At 40.7% G+C, this 9,391-nt stretch overlaps 1 long non-coding RNA gene across 1 annotated transcript in view; it reads left to right on the forward strand.

Moving 5' to 3' along the window:
* LOC120591562 (uncharacterized) overlaps positions 1-9,031 on the forward strand; it is a 10,407-nt gene extending 1,376 nt beyond the window's left edge. The window contains exon 2 of the long non-coding RNA XR_005649914.1: positions 8,112-9,031. This is a non-coding gene — a long non-coding RNA (uncharacterized LOC120591562). The remainder of the gene's footprint in view (positions 1-8,111) is intronic.
* Positions 9,032-9,391: the final 360 nt, after the last annotated feature.

The following is a 9,391-nucleotide window of genomic DNA, read 5'->3' on the forward strand; positions in this document are numbered from 1 at the left end:
CCCGCCCTCCTTCCTTCCATACATTCATCCATCTTCTCTTTTCAACCAATGTTCCCTGTCATGGACCAACTGCCCTCAGCACAGGAGGACAAGTGAGACCCAGCCCAGCTCTTGGGGAAGGTGCAGTCTGGAGGTCTCTGTGGAAGAAGGAAGGTGTGAAACTTACCAACTTCTTGGGAAAACAAGACATGTACACCTTGACTGGCCAGGGCAGTGAATGGTGTGTCTCTCAGAACTGTACCTATTCATAGGAGGAACTGAAATCTAATTTGGACTGATCAGAAAATGCATCACAGAAAAGATGGGATTGATCTGCTTTGCATCTCAGAAATTGAGAAGGATTTATAATGATAAGGTGAAGACTGGTCTTGTCAAGGGAAGGGGAGGGATGGTATTAGCAGAGGCTTCAAACTGAATATAAGCACGGTATGTCTGGGTGTTGAGTGTGGTTTACCTGGGATGATGAGTTACTGTTGGGAGGTTGGGGGTGATGAGTCAGGCCTGGGTCAAATTATGGAAGGCACTGAATGGCAACCTAAAGAGTTTGGGTTTTGTTTGACAATGGGGAGCCACTAAAGGAGCTTTCTGCAGCATAAGGACAAGTAGAAAGTGTGACTTAGAAGGATTACTCTGTCCTTGGTGTCCAGGACGTATTGAACTATGGAAGCTGGTTAGAAAAGTAGTAGTACTACCCTATTCATAGTGTGAAGAAATGAAGGCCTGACCTTTGGTGTTCCCATGCAGGCGGAAAAAAGGGGACTTTATGGAGAAAGCATCTCATCAGAGGGTATGTTGTATGGCTGGATTTGGGGAGAATGAGAGAGAGAGAGAGAGAGAGAGAGAGAGAGAGAGAGAGGAGAGAAAGAGAGGAGAGAAAGAGAGAAGGAGAGAAGGAGAATAAGAAAGAGACAGAGAGAGAGAGAGAGCGCTGTGAGGGATAAGTAATTAGGTCTTGAAACATTTTCCCCTTCCCTTACTACTTTCTGGTTTTCCTTCCATTTTGGTGTTTATTTCTCTTGTACATGCAAGTGAAGATGACCTCAATGATCCCCACATCCTGGAATTTAAACCCTTGTGAGATCCCCTCCCCTTCAGTGTGGGCTATATCTAATGACTTGCTTCTAACAAATAGAATATGGCAAAAGTGATGGAATGTCACTTCTGAGGTTAGGTTACAAAAAGACAATAGCTTCTGTCTTGGTTTCACTGGCTTGCTCTGAGGAAACCCACTGTCATGTTGTGAGCTGCCCTGTGGAGAAGCGCATGTGGCAAGAAACTGAGGGAGGCCTCTGGCCAACAGTTAGCGAGGAACTGAGGCCCTTAGTACAACAGCTGGTGAGGTGCTGAATAACTGTCACGAGCCACGTGAGCGAATTTGGAAGCTTACCCTCCTCTAGCTGAGCCTTGAAATTATACCACAGTGTTAGCCCACACCTGTGAGAGACCTGGGGCAGAAGCACCCAGCTTAGTCATGCCTATATTCCTGACCCACATAAACTGTGAGAAAATTAATGTTTGTTATTTTCAGTTGTTAAATTTTGGGGTAACTTGTTACATAGCAATACATTACTACAGAATGGTTTGAGTATAAAGTGATTGGATGACAAAATACTTATTAGAAAAATAAGTTTAACAAAGGAAAAGTCTGAGCAAAGTTCTTTTGTTCCTCTTTTGAGCCTCCTATGAATTGTGTATCATCGTTCTCAGATTTTTTTTTTTTTTTGCCAGCTTTGTGGGACTAGTTTATACTAGTATCTCCTACACTCTGAGTTTTGTAATTTACCTTTATCCTTCAGGGACTCAAGATTTTGCTACTGAAACTCAATTATTACTTTGTAGAAACAATTCTCCAATGACATAATTTCGGAAACAAGTCTGATAGCGATGCCACCGCAATGGTGGCTGTTACAACCCTCCTTGAGGTATGGAGTATACAGCAATGAAGGGACTCAAGACCAGTGGTTGAGAGTCAGTGACTTGAGCTTCCAGAAAATTCTGTCTTTTCTCCTGGGAGCTACTTTAAACCACTTAAAAAAATCAAAGGGGCTTTTTGTTAGGCGAAGTCAGGATACCTCAGTTGAAGAGAAGGCAATGGTTCCACATTTTAACACCTTACTCCCCTAGCTCTAGCTGTCTGTCCAGTAGAGGTTATTTCTGCACAGCACCTTGAAAATGGTATGACAGCCTAAATATTCTTCTCTTCTAGCTGACAGGATTTTGCTTTGCGACATAGAAAAGAATGGGCTGAAATATAAAAGTAATTTAGCATCTCTACAAAATAAGCAAGTACATTGCCATTTTAACTGATAATCAGAATGGGTATACATTATTGCAGTTAGAGTTATGGAGTATAATTGTAGAGTTTCTACTTTAAGCCTTCCACCATTTCTCCAATGACTACAGAGATAATAGTACCAACTTGATGAAACTATAACACACCTATCACTTTGTAAATACGATAACATGGCTGTCAATTAAATTACACTGCTAGGAGTCAGAGGATGAAGAAAGCAGTGCTCATCAAACTACTAGGCTTTCACACTTGATTTTAGATGAAAATTGAGGTCAGTTGGGAGTAATATTCAGGTTAACATGGTGCATATATGTTATTATATACACATCTATACTTATATGTCAACTATATATATTGCAAATTTATTGTTGACTTGAATTCCTTTTGGTCACAAATAGTTACAAATACTGTTAGTGACAGTAAGAATCTTATACAGTCTTAATAGGAATAAATTGACCTGAAAAACAGGAATTTAAAGCATGTAATCAAAATGTCTATGTGATAAAACTGTCTAACAAAGGTATAACACCTTCTTCCCCTCATAATTAATGTTTATGAAGATAAAAGGGATGTAAATATTTTTATTGTTTTATTATTTTTCTTAGAAAAATGACAGTGGTTGGTTTAATTAAAAAGGAGACTCTCCCATAGACCAAAGAAAGAAATCAGTTCAGCGGAAATGACAATGGAAAATACTTATTCAATTTGAATAACACCCAGTTCTGTAGAAATGTGCATCAGATTCATAGCCTGCATTCACTTGGTTTGACTCATGTGCTGTGTTACCACATTATTGAAAAGAAGAGGGAATATTAGCTCTTTCATTTGAGGATATTAAACTCCTGCACAGGCTGAGCCGCTATGTGTGCACCCTACTTTCTACCTAGACTGTTGTTGGGAGTTACCTGGAGGCAATGAGGAGAAAATGACATGTTCCATTAAAATGAGGCATCCTTGGAATTGTTTAATGTTCTTTGCCTTAATTGAATCCATCTATCCCATCTGCCACTCTTCTCTCCAAATTTATTTCACTAACCCACTCTCTCTGAGAATTGTAATTTGGGGGGAAATTTGTTACATACGTTGTTCCCTTTTATAAAAGCTCTCTGCATCTGGAGGGCAGGTGTGCTGTCTCCCTGGCCTTGTTAGACAAGGTTGACTGTCTCTTCTCTGCCCCCGCACATGTTGCCGGATCAAACAGGACTGGGATAAAAGACCCCCAGTAGCAACAGGAGTAGGAAAGAAAATAGGAATTCCAGGCTTTTCAATATAAGGCCCTAGCCATGTGCCAGGTCTAAATAAACGTGGACTTAATGAATGTAACTACAGAAACATGAAATTTGCATTCTGACTAGAGCAGAAAAACACGAGTGTGTTATTTTGAGGTAAAGCTGCCTTGAAATCCCTGGCAGATTCGTATGTGACTTTGATCACTTGGGGTTCTCTGGAACTGTTCTGACACTGTAGGTTGAGACCTCTGTTCCCCAGAGTTCCTCAGGGTTCCCCAGAGGTGGCCCCATTCCTGACCACTGTTCTTCTGAGGGGTTAGACAAGAGAAAAGATATCTTCTCTTTAGTATTTCTTGTAGAAATCACTTCTGGCCCTTAACCTAAATATAAATAAATACAAACTTAACATTAAGGTACACGTATTAATTGGAGCAAAGCCCATACACCCCTCCAAACTGACCATTTAATACAGTTGAGGACATGGTGCAGGGTGGAGGCCAGAGCCCAGGTTTAGCATTGGCAGGCTTAGATCAGAATTGCTCTTCAGTCATTTGAGAATCTTTCTTAATCCATCTGAACCTCGGTTTCCTCGTCTGTTAAGCTCTTCTCTTCAGATTGTTGTGAAGATTAGGTGAGATTCTCAGTCTTAAGCCCCCAGCATAAGGCCTGGCACGCAATGGACACCTGTAAAATGTCCGCTATTATTCCTTTAGTTGCAGTGCATCATGCAGACAACAGTAGCCGGTCAGAAACAGGCCTACCTTCTGACGCCAGGAGGGCTCATGTTGCTGACAAAAGTCCTCCTTTGGAAGGAAACTAAGTCTCTTGCCATGCCTTTGTACAGGCCTGCGGCCCTGCCATAAGTGCCTGCAGACCTCCGAAACTTCTGCCTGAAACTTTGACTGGACAAGGACTTCAGGGCAGGGCAGAGGAGAGGAGAGACCCTTTAAGACTTTTTTGTTATGTAAAGGAGCTGTGGAATTCAAAGCCTGCTTGGAGACGAGGTTGCTTTGTATGACAGTGTAAAAAGTTGTCTTCTAAGTAAGCAGAGTGAGGTCTCTGCAGATTATTTTTTCTGACAAAAATTTACTTATTTTCTTTTGTAAAATAAACTTAATATTGAATTCTAAAAATCATGTATGAATGTGTTCTCATGAGATAGTGAAATGTTAGCAATAGGGGGAAATTCCCTTTGAATATCGCCTTCAAATGTGGTCATCTCATACCGCCAAATTGAAAGGCATTTTTCAGACCATTTTTTATACATTTACTTACCGTATACATTTATCATTACAGGTGTAGGTGATATTGCTGTGTGTGTCTTCTTTTTTAAAAATCTTAATAGCATCATTATGTGGAGATGTGTGTGTGTGTGTATTTAACCCTGGTTGAGAAAGAAAACTTGCATGAGCATAAACAAGATTGACAGATGCAACAGATCATTTTGTGGATGTTTTTTCTCACATATGCTATCATGTATCATTACATATTGGCATACTTCACTCTTTTTTTCCCCCTCTTTAATTCTCTCCCTCCATTTCAATTCTCCATCCCCCACTTCCACCCCTGACCTATGGATGTTGCCGTTTCCCTTAAGAACTGGAGGTGGAGCATCTCCTCCCATAGGCTGACAGTGTGCACCTGGAGCATCTCCACCCATAGGCTGACAGTGTGCACCCGGGCCCGGGGGCCTGGCGCCCCTGGGGTATGGTCCGTGGCTCCACCTGGGGTGCAAACCCAGGACCTTCTACGTGTAAAGCATATGTGCTAACCACTACACTATGGAGCTACCCCAAATACCTCACTCTTTTCAACTGCTACATAATATTCCATAAGATGTTTCAGACTATTTATTATCTTATTGATGGATATTTAGGTTTCTGGTTTTACAAAAAATAGGGTGGTCAACATCTTTATTTTTATATATGTTTCCTAGGTGCACGAGGAAGTATTTCTACTTGAAAGTAGAGTTGCTTATATTTTAAATTTTAATAGTTCTGCCAAATTGCCTTCTAAAGTAGCTGCATAATTTATACTCCCACTAGCAGCATGGGAATGTGCCCATTTCCTCACATCCTAATTAATACTCACCATTCTCAAACATTTTAATCTTTGCCAATATTATGATAATATTGTATTTCCCTCAATTCTATATATTTTTGATCAGTTTTTCTTATGTTCATTGTATTTTCACTCTGTAAATTGCTGTTATTATCTTCTAGTAATTTGTTATTGGTGTTCTTAGATCTTTTTATTGATTGTAATTTCTCTTTACTTTCTAGATTTAGAGCTTTTGTCTGTTTGAAAATAATGTAATTTTCCAGCTTGTTGCTTTCCTTCTTTTAACCTTGTTTATGGCATCTTCTTTGTACTTTTTTTTTCTCTTTGGACGTATCAGACTTTTTCTGAGGCCTTTTGCTTTTTGTATCTTGCTTAAAAAGACCTCTTCCTCAAGGCCATAAAATATTTTCTTATATTTTCTCTTTATGCATTATAAGTTTTTCATTGTTATTGTTTTGTTTTTCTTTTATATTTAGATCTCAGATTTTTTTTTGGTTAATGGTATGAGGTAAAAAATTATTTTTTGATCTTCTTCCAGTTACCAATTTTCCCTAGGCGTATATTGAATAGCTTATTCTTCCTATAGAGAGCCATCATATACTCAATTCCCAAATACATGGGTTTGTTTCTAAGCTCTCTTTTCTATTCCCGTGCTTGAACTGTTTTTTTTTTCCTAGCACCAATTCCACTGTTATAATTACTCTTGTTTTACAATATGTTTCAATGTCTGTTAGAAAAAAATGTTTCTTTTCCATTACGGATTTAGAATACCCTGCCATAGTCTTTTGGGTTGCTCTAACAAAATATCACAGGCTGGGTGGCTTATAAACAAAATAAATTTATTTCTCACAGTTCTGGAGGCTGGAAGTCTGGGTTCATGGTGCTGGCAGATTAGGTGTTATTGAGGGCTTCTAGTTTCATGAATGGCACCTTCTTACCATGTCCCCACATGGTGGAAGGGGTGAGTTAGCTCTCTGGGGTCCTTTTATAAGGGCACTAATCCCATTCATGGGGACTGCACTGCCTGACCTAAGCACCTCCCCAAAGTCTCACCTCTTAATACCATCACCTTGGGGATTAGTACTTTAACATGTGAATTTGGTGGTGGGGGGTGGGACACAACCTTTTAGACCATAGAACTCTATCTCTAAAACTGTATTTTTATTCTTGAGAAGTGTTATATGACTCATTGCTCACCATTTGTCATAGGTGAGCATGGGCCATGTCAGGAAAATCACTGGAACCCTGATTTCAGTTCATGCTCACAGGGTACCACTAAGGGGGCCTAATGGCTATAACCAGCTTAGACTCTTGATAAAAGATGCCCCAAGGTGATTTTCCAAATATCTCAGACTTGGGGAAATGAATTATTGAGAGAGATTGTCTTTAAGTATCTGAAAAGGCCAACCCCTGTGGGTGTAGACAACAGCAGCAGGTCAGAAATTGTGGGTGGTGGTTCAGACTTTATGTAGGTATTTCCACGTCAGTCATCCCAGAGGGATAAAGAGCCATGGAAAAGGATGGCTGGAGGAGAATGAGGGAGCATGCCTGAGACAAGGGCTTGCTCTGGACTTCCCAGAGACTGGAGGACTGAAGGTCTCCCCAGATGGTGGGATCAAGGCAGATGAGAGCCTCTTCTGGGCTGGGAGCCAGACCAGGTGGTGTTCAGTAGGGAAACCTGTATGGGATGACCTGCATATGACTCTGGAATCCTTCAAACCCACTATCCAGTTGTAAAGTTTTCTGTGCTGTCATTTCTCTGGCTTTCTTCAAATTTTTGAATGAGTAGGTCTTAGATAGCTGTGTTGTGGAAAGTTGTGGGCTTACACTTACAGGGGAGCCACAGTAGTAAGGTTGAAAGTTGCTGGCTTTTACTTCATGACAGCCCTGTGTGTTAGTAGCACCATTATTCAAGAGAAGATGTCAGTCCCTGGACCCCAGGAGGTGGCTGGGTGCAGTTTGAGTAGAGGGATGCCTTGGCTGTGATGTCTCAGGCCAGCCCCAGTGATTACTAACACCTTTTTTTCCAGCCCCAGCCCAATACTCTGAAATGGAGGAAATCTTGAAAATGAGAGGACAACATTTGCGTTATCTTTACATGACAGGAAATAGAAGCCTATTATCTCTAAAGGCATAAAACAATGGTTGTGGAACTTAGAGCAAAGTCCAGGGCTCTGCTGTTTGGAGGCCAGCTTGCTCATAGATTGCCGTTTCTCAAGAATTATGCTAAGGCTGTAAATTTAAATTTCTGTGTAGGCTGGGGACAATTTTGCTGTCTCCCCCCTCACTCTCACCCCCCACCCCCAAGGACATTGGCAATATCTAAAGACATTTTCGGTTGTCATGATGCGGGGTAGAGGGTACTACTAGCATCTCGTGGGTAGAGGCCAAACACCTTACCATGAGATACTCGGGATGGCCCCCGGTAACGAAGACGTATCCAGCCCCAAAATGATAGTGATGGGATTGGGAAATCCTCATGTAGGATGATTAATTTTGGGTTTTATTTTTTTCTTTTTCATTTCCAGAGAATGAATACCTCACTCTCATCAACTATTTTGCCATCATGGGTGTCTTTTGTCACACAGAAACCTAGCAAGAATGTGGTGGGGGCCGCGGAAACCATCATTGCTACAAGGAAATCAGGGTCTCTTCACTTTCAATATATGAAAGCCAAATTATGTTATTGGATGAATCCTATTTGTAGAATCAAAGGAAATGTAAGTTCTCTGTCTTACGGATGTAGATCTTATTTGATAACCAAGTAATGTGGGCACTTCTTTCTTATTCTTTGAACCCTTTACAGACCATTGCTTTTCTATTCTAATGGGAAGCTTGATCAGTGATAACACATCCATGCTAGATAGCTCTTACTATTTCTAATTTATATGATGAAATTGAGGCACAGAGGGGAAGTAAAGTAAAGCATGTCTCCCTCCTACTAGCTTCTATTTCAAAGTTATCAAACACCTGGCCAGGGCTATTACATAGGTTGTGCACTGAATAATTGGGCCACTTTTAAGGAAGTATCATGCACATCACAGACATCACAGATTTATTGTGACAATTTTCCTGGCAGATGGCACTAAAGTGGCTTGTCCTAACAAAATCAGGAATGTGAAGACTATTTTCTAACAAATGGAAATAAAATTTCTTGAAGAAGGTATTCCATTTTCCTAATACTCATTAAGGTGCTAGATGGACCAGCAGAAGGAATGGGGTTGTTGGTGACTCTTTGTGTATGTTCACAATTCAGCTGGGAGTTTGACCTTTTTGCTTGAACTGGGGTCACCCTGCCTTGCTGACCATATGTGTGATTTTAAGGATTGTAAAGTGATGCAGGTTATGATGAATGCGTTTGAGTTGGCAGATTTCCCAAGAGACTCTTCTGTATAAGAAATACAGTGCCTTGGGTGATGGAATAAATAAAACAATCTTGGTATCTAAATTTGGTTGTTCACATTTCATCTGGGGTTTAAGTCATCCTAAGCTTGGCTTGAAGGAAGAAACATTGACATGTGTATCAGTTTAATGAATTTGGCAGCAGGAGGTACAAAGAGTATCATTTCAATTATGGATTGACCGATGATTGATTTAGCAACATGTGTTGCTTAGGTTGCGATCAATGCCCAGTAATGTCAGGTGCTGGACCCTTAGGAGGGCGAGGGTGAATGTTAGAGAATTGATCAACTGCTGAGCTCCATGTTGGCCCTCTGCAGGCCCAATCAAAATACCAGTAAAAATGCTGTAAGATGGGAGTGGTGGTATTGCAAGTATTAACAGACCTTGTCTGAGCTTTCGTCCTTTG

The sequence above is a fragment of the Pteropus medius genome, unplaced genomic scaffold, assembly GCF_902729225.1.
Source record: "Pteropus medius unplaced genomic scaffold, Ma_sr-lr_union100, whole genome shotgun sequence".
Classification (NCBI taxonomy): domain Eukaryota; kingdom Metazoa; phylum Chordata; class Mammalia; order Chiroptera; family Pteropodidae; genus Pteropus; species Pteropus medius.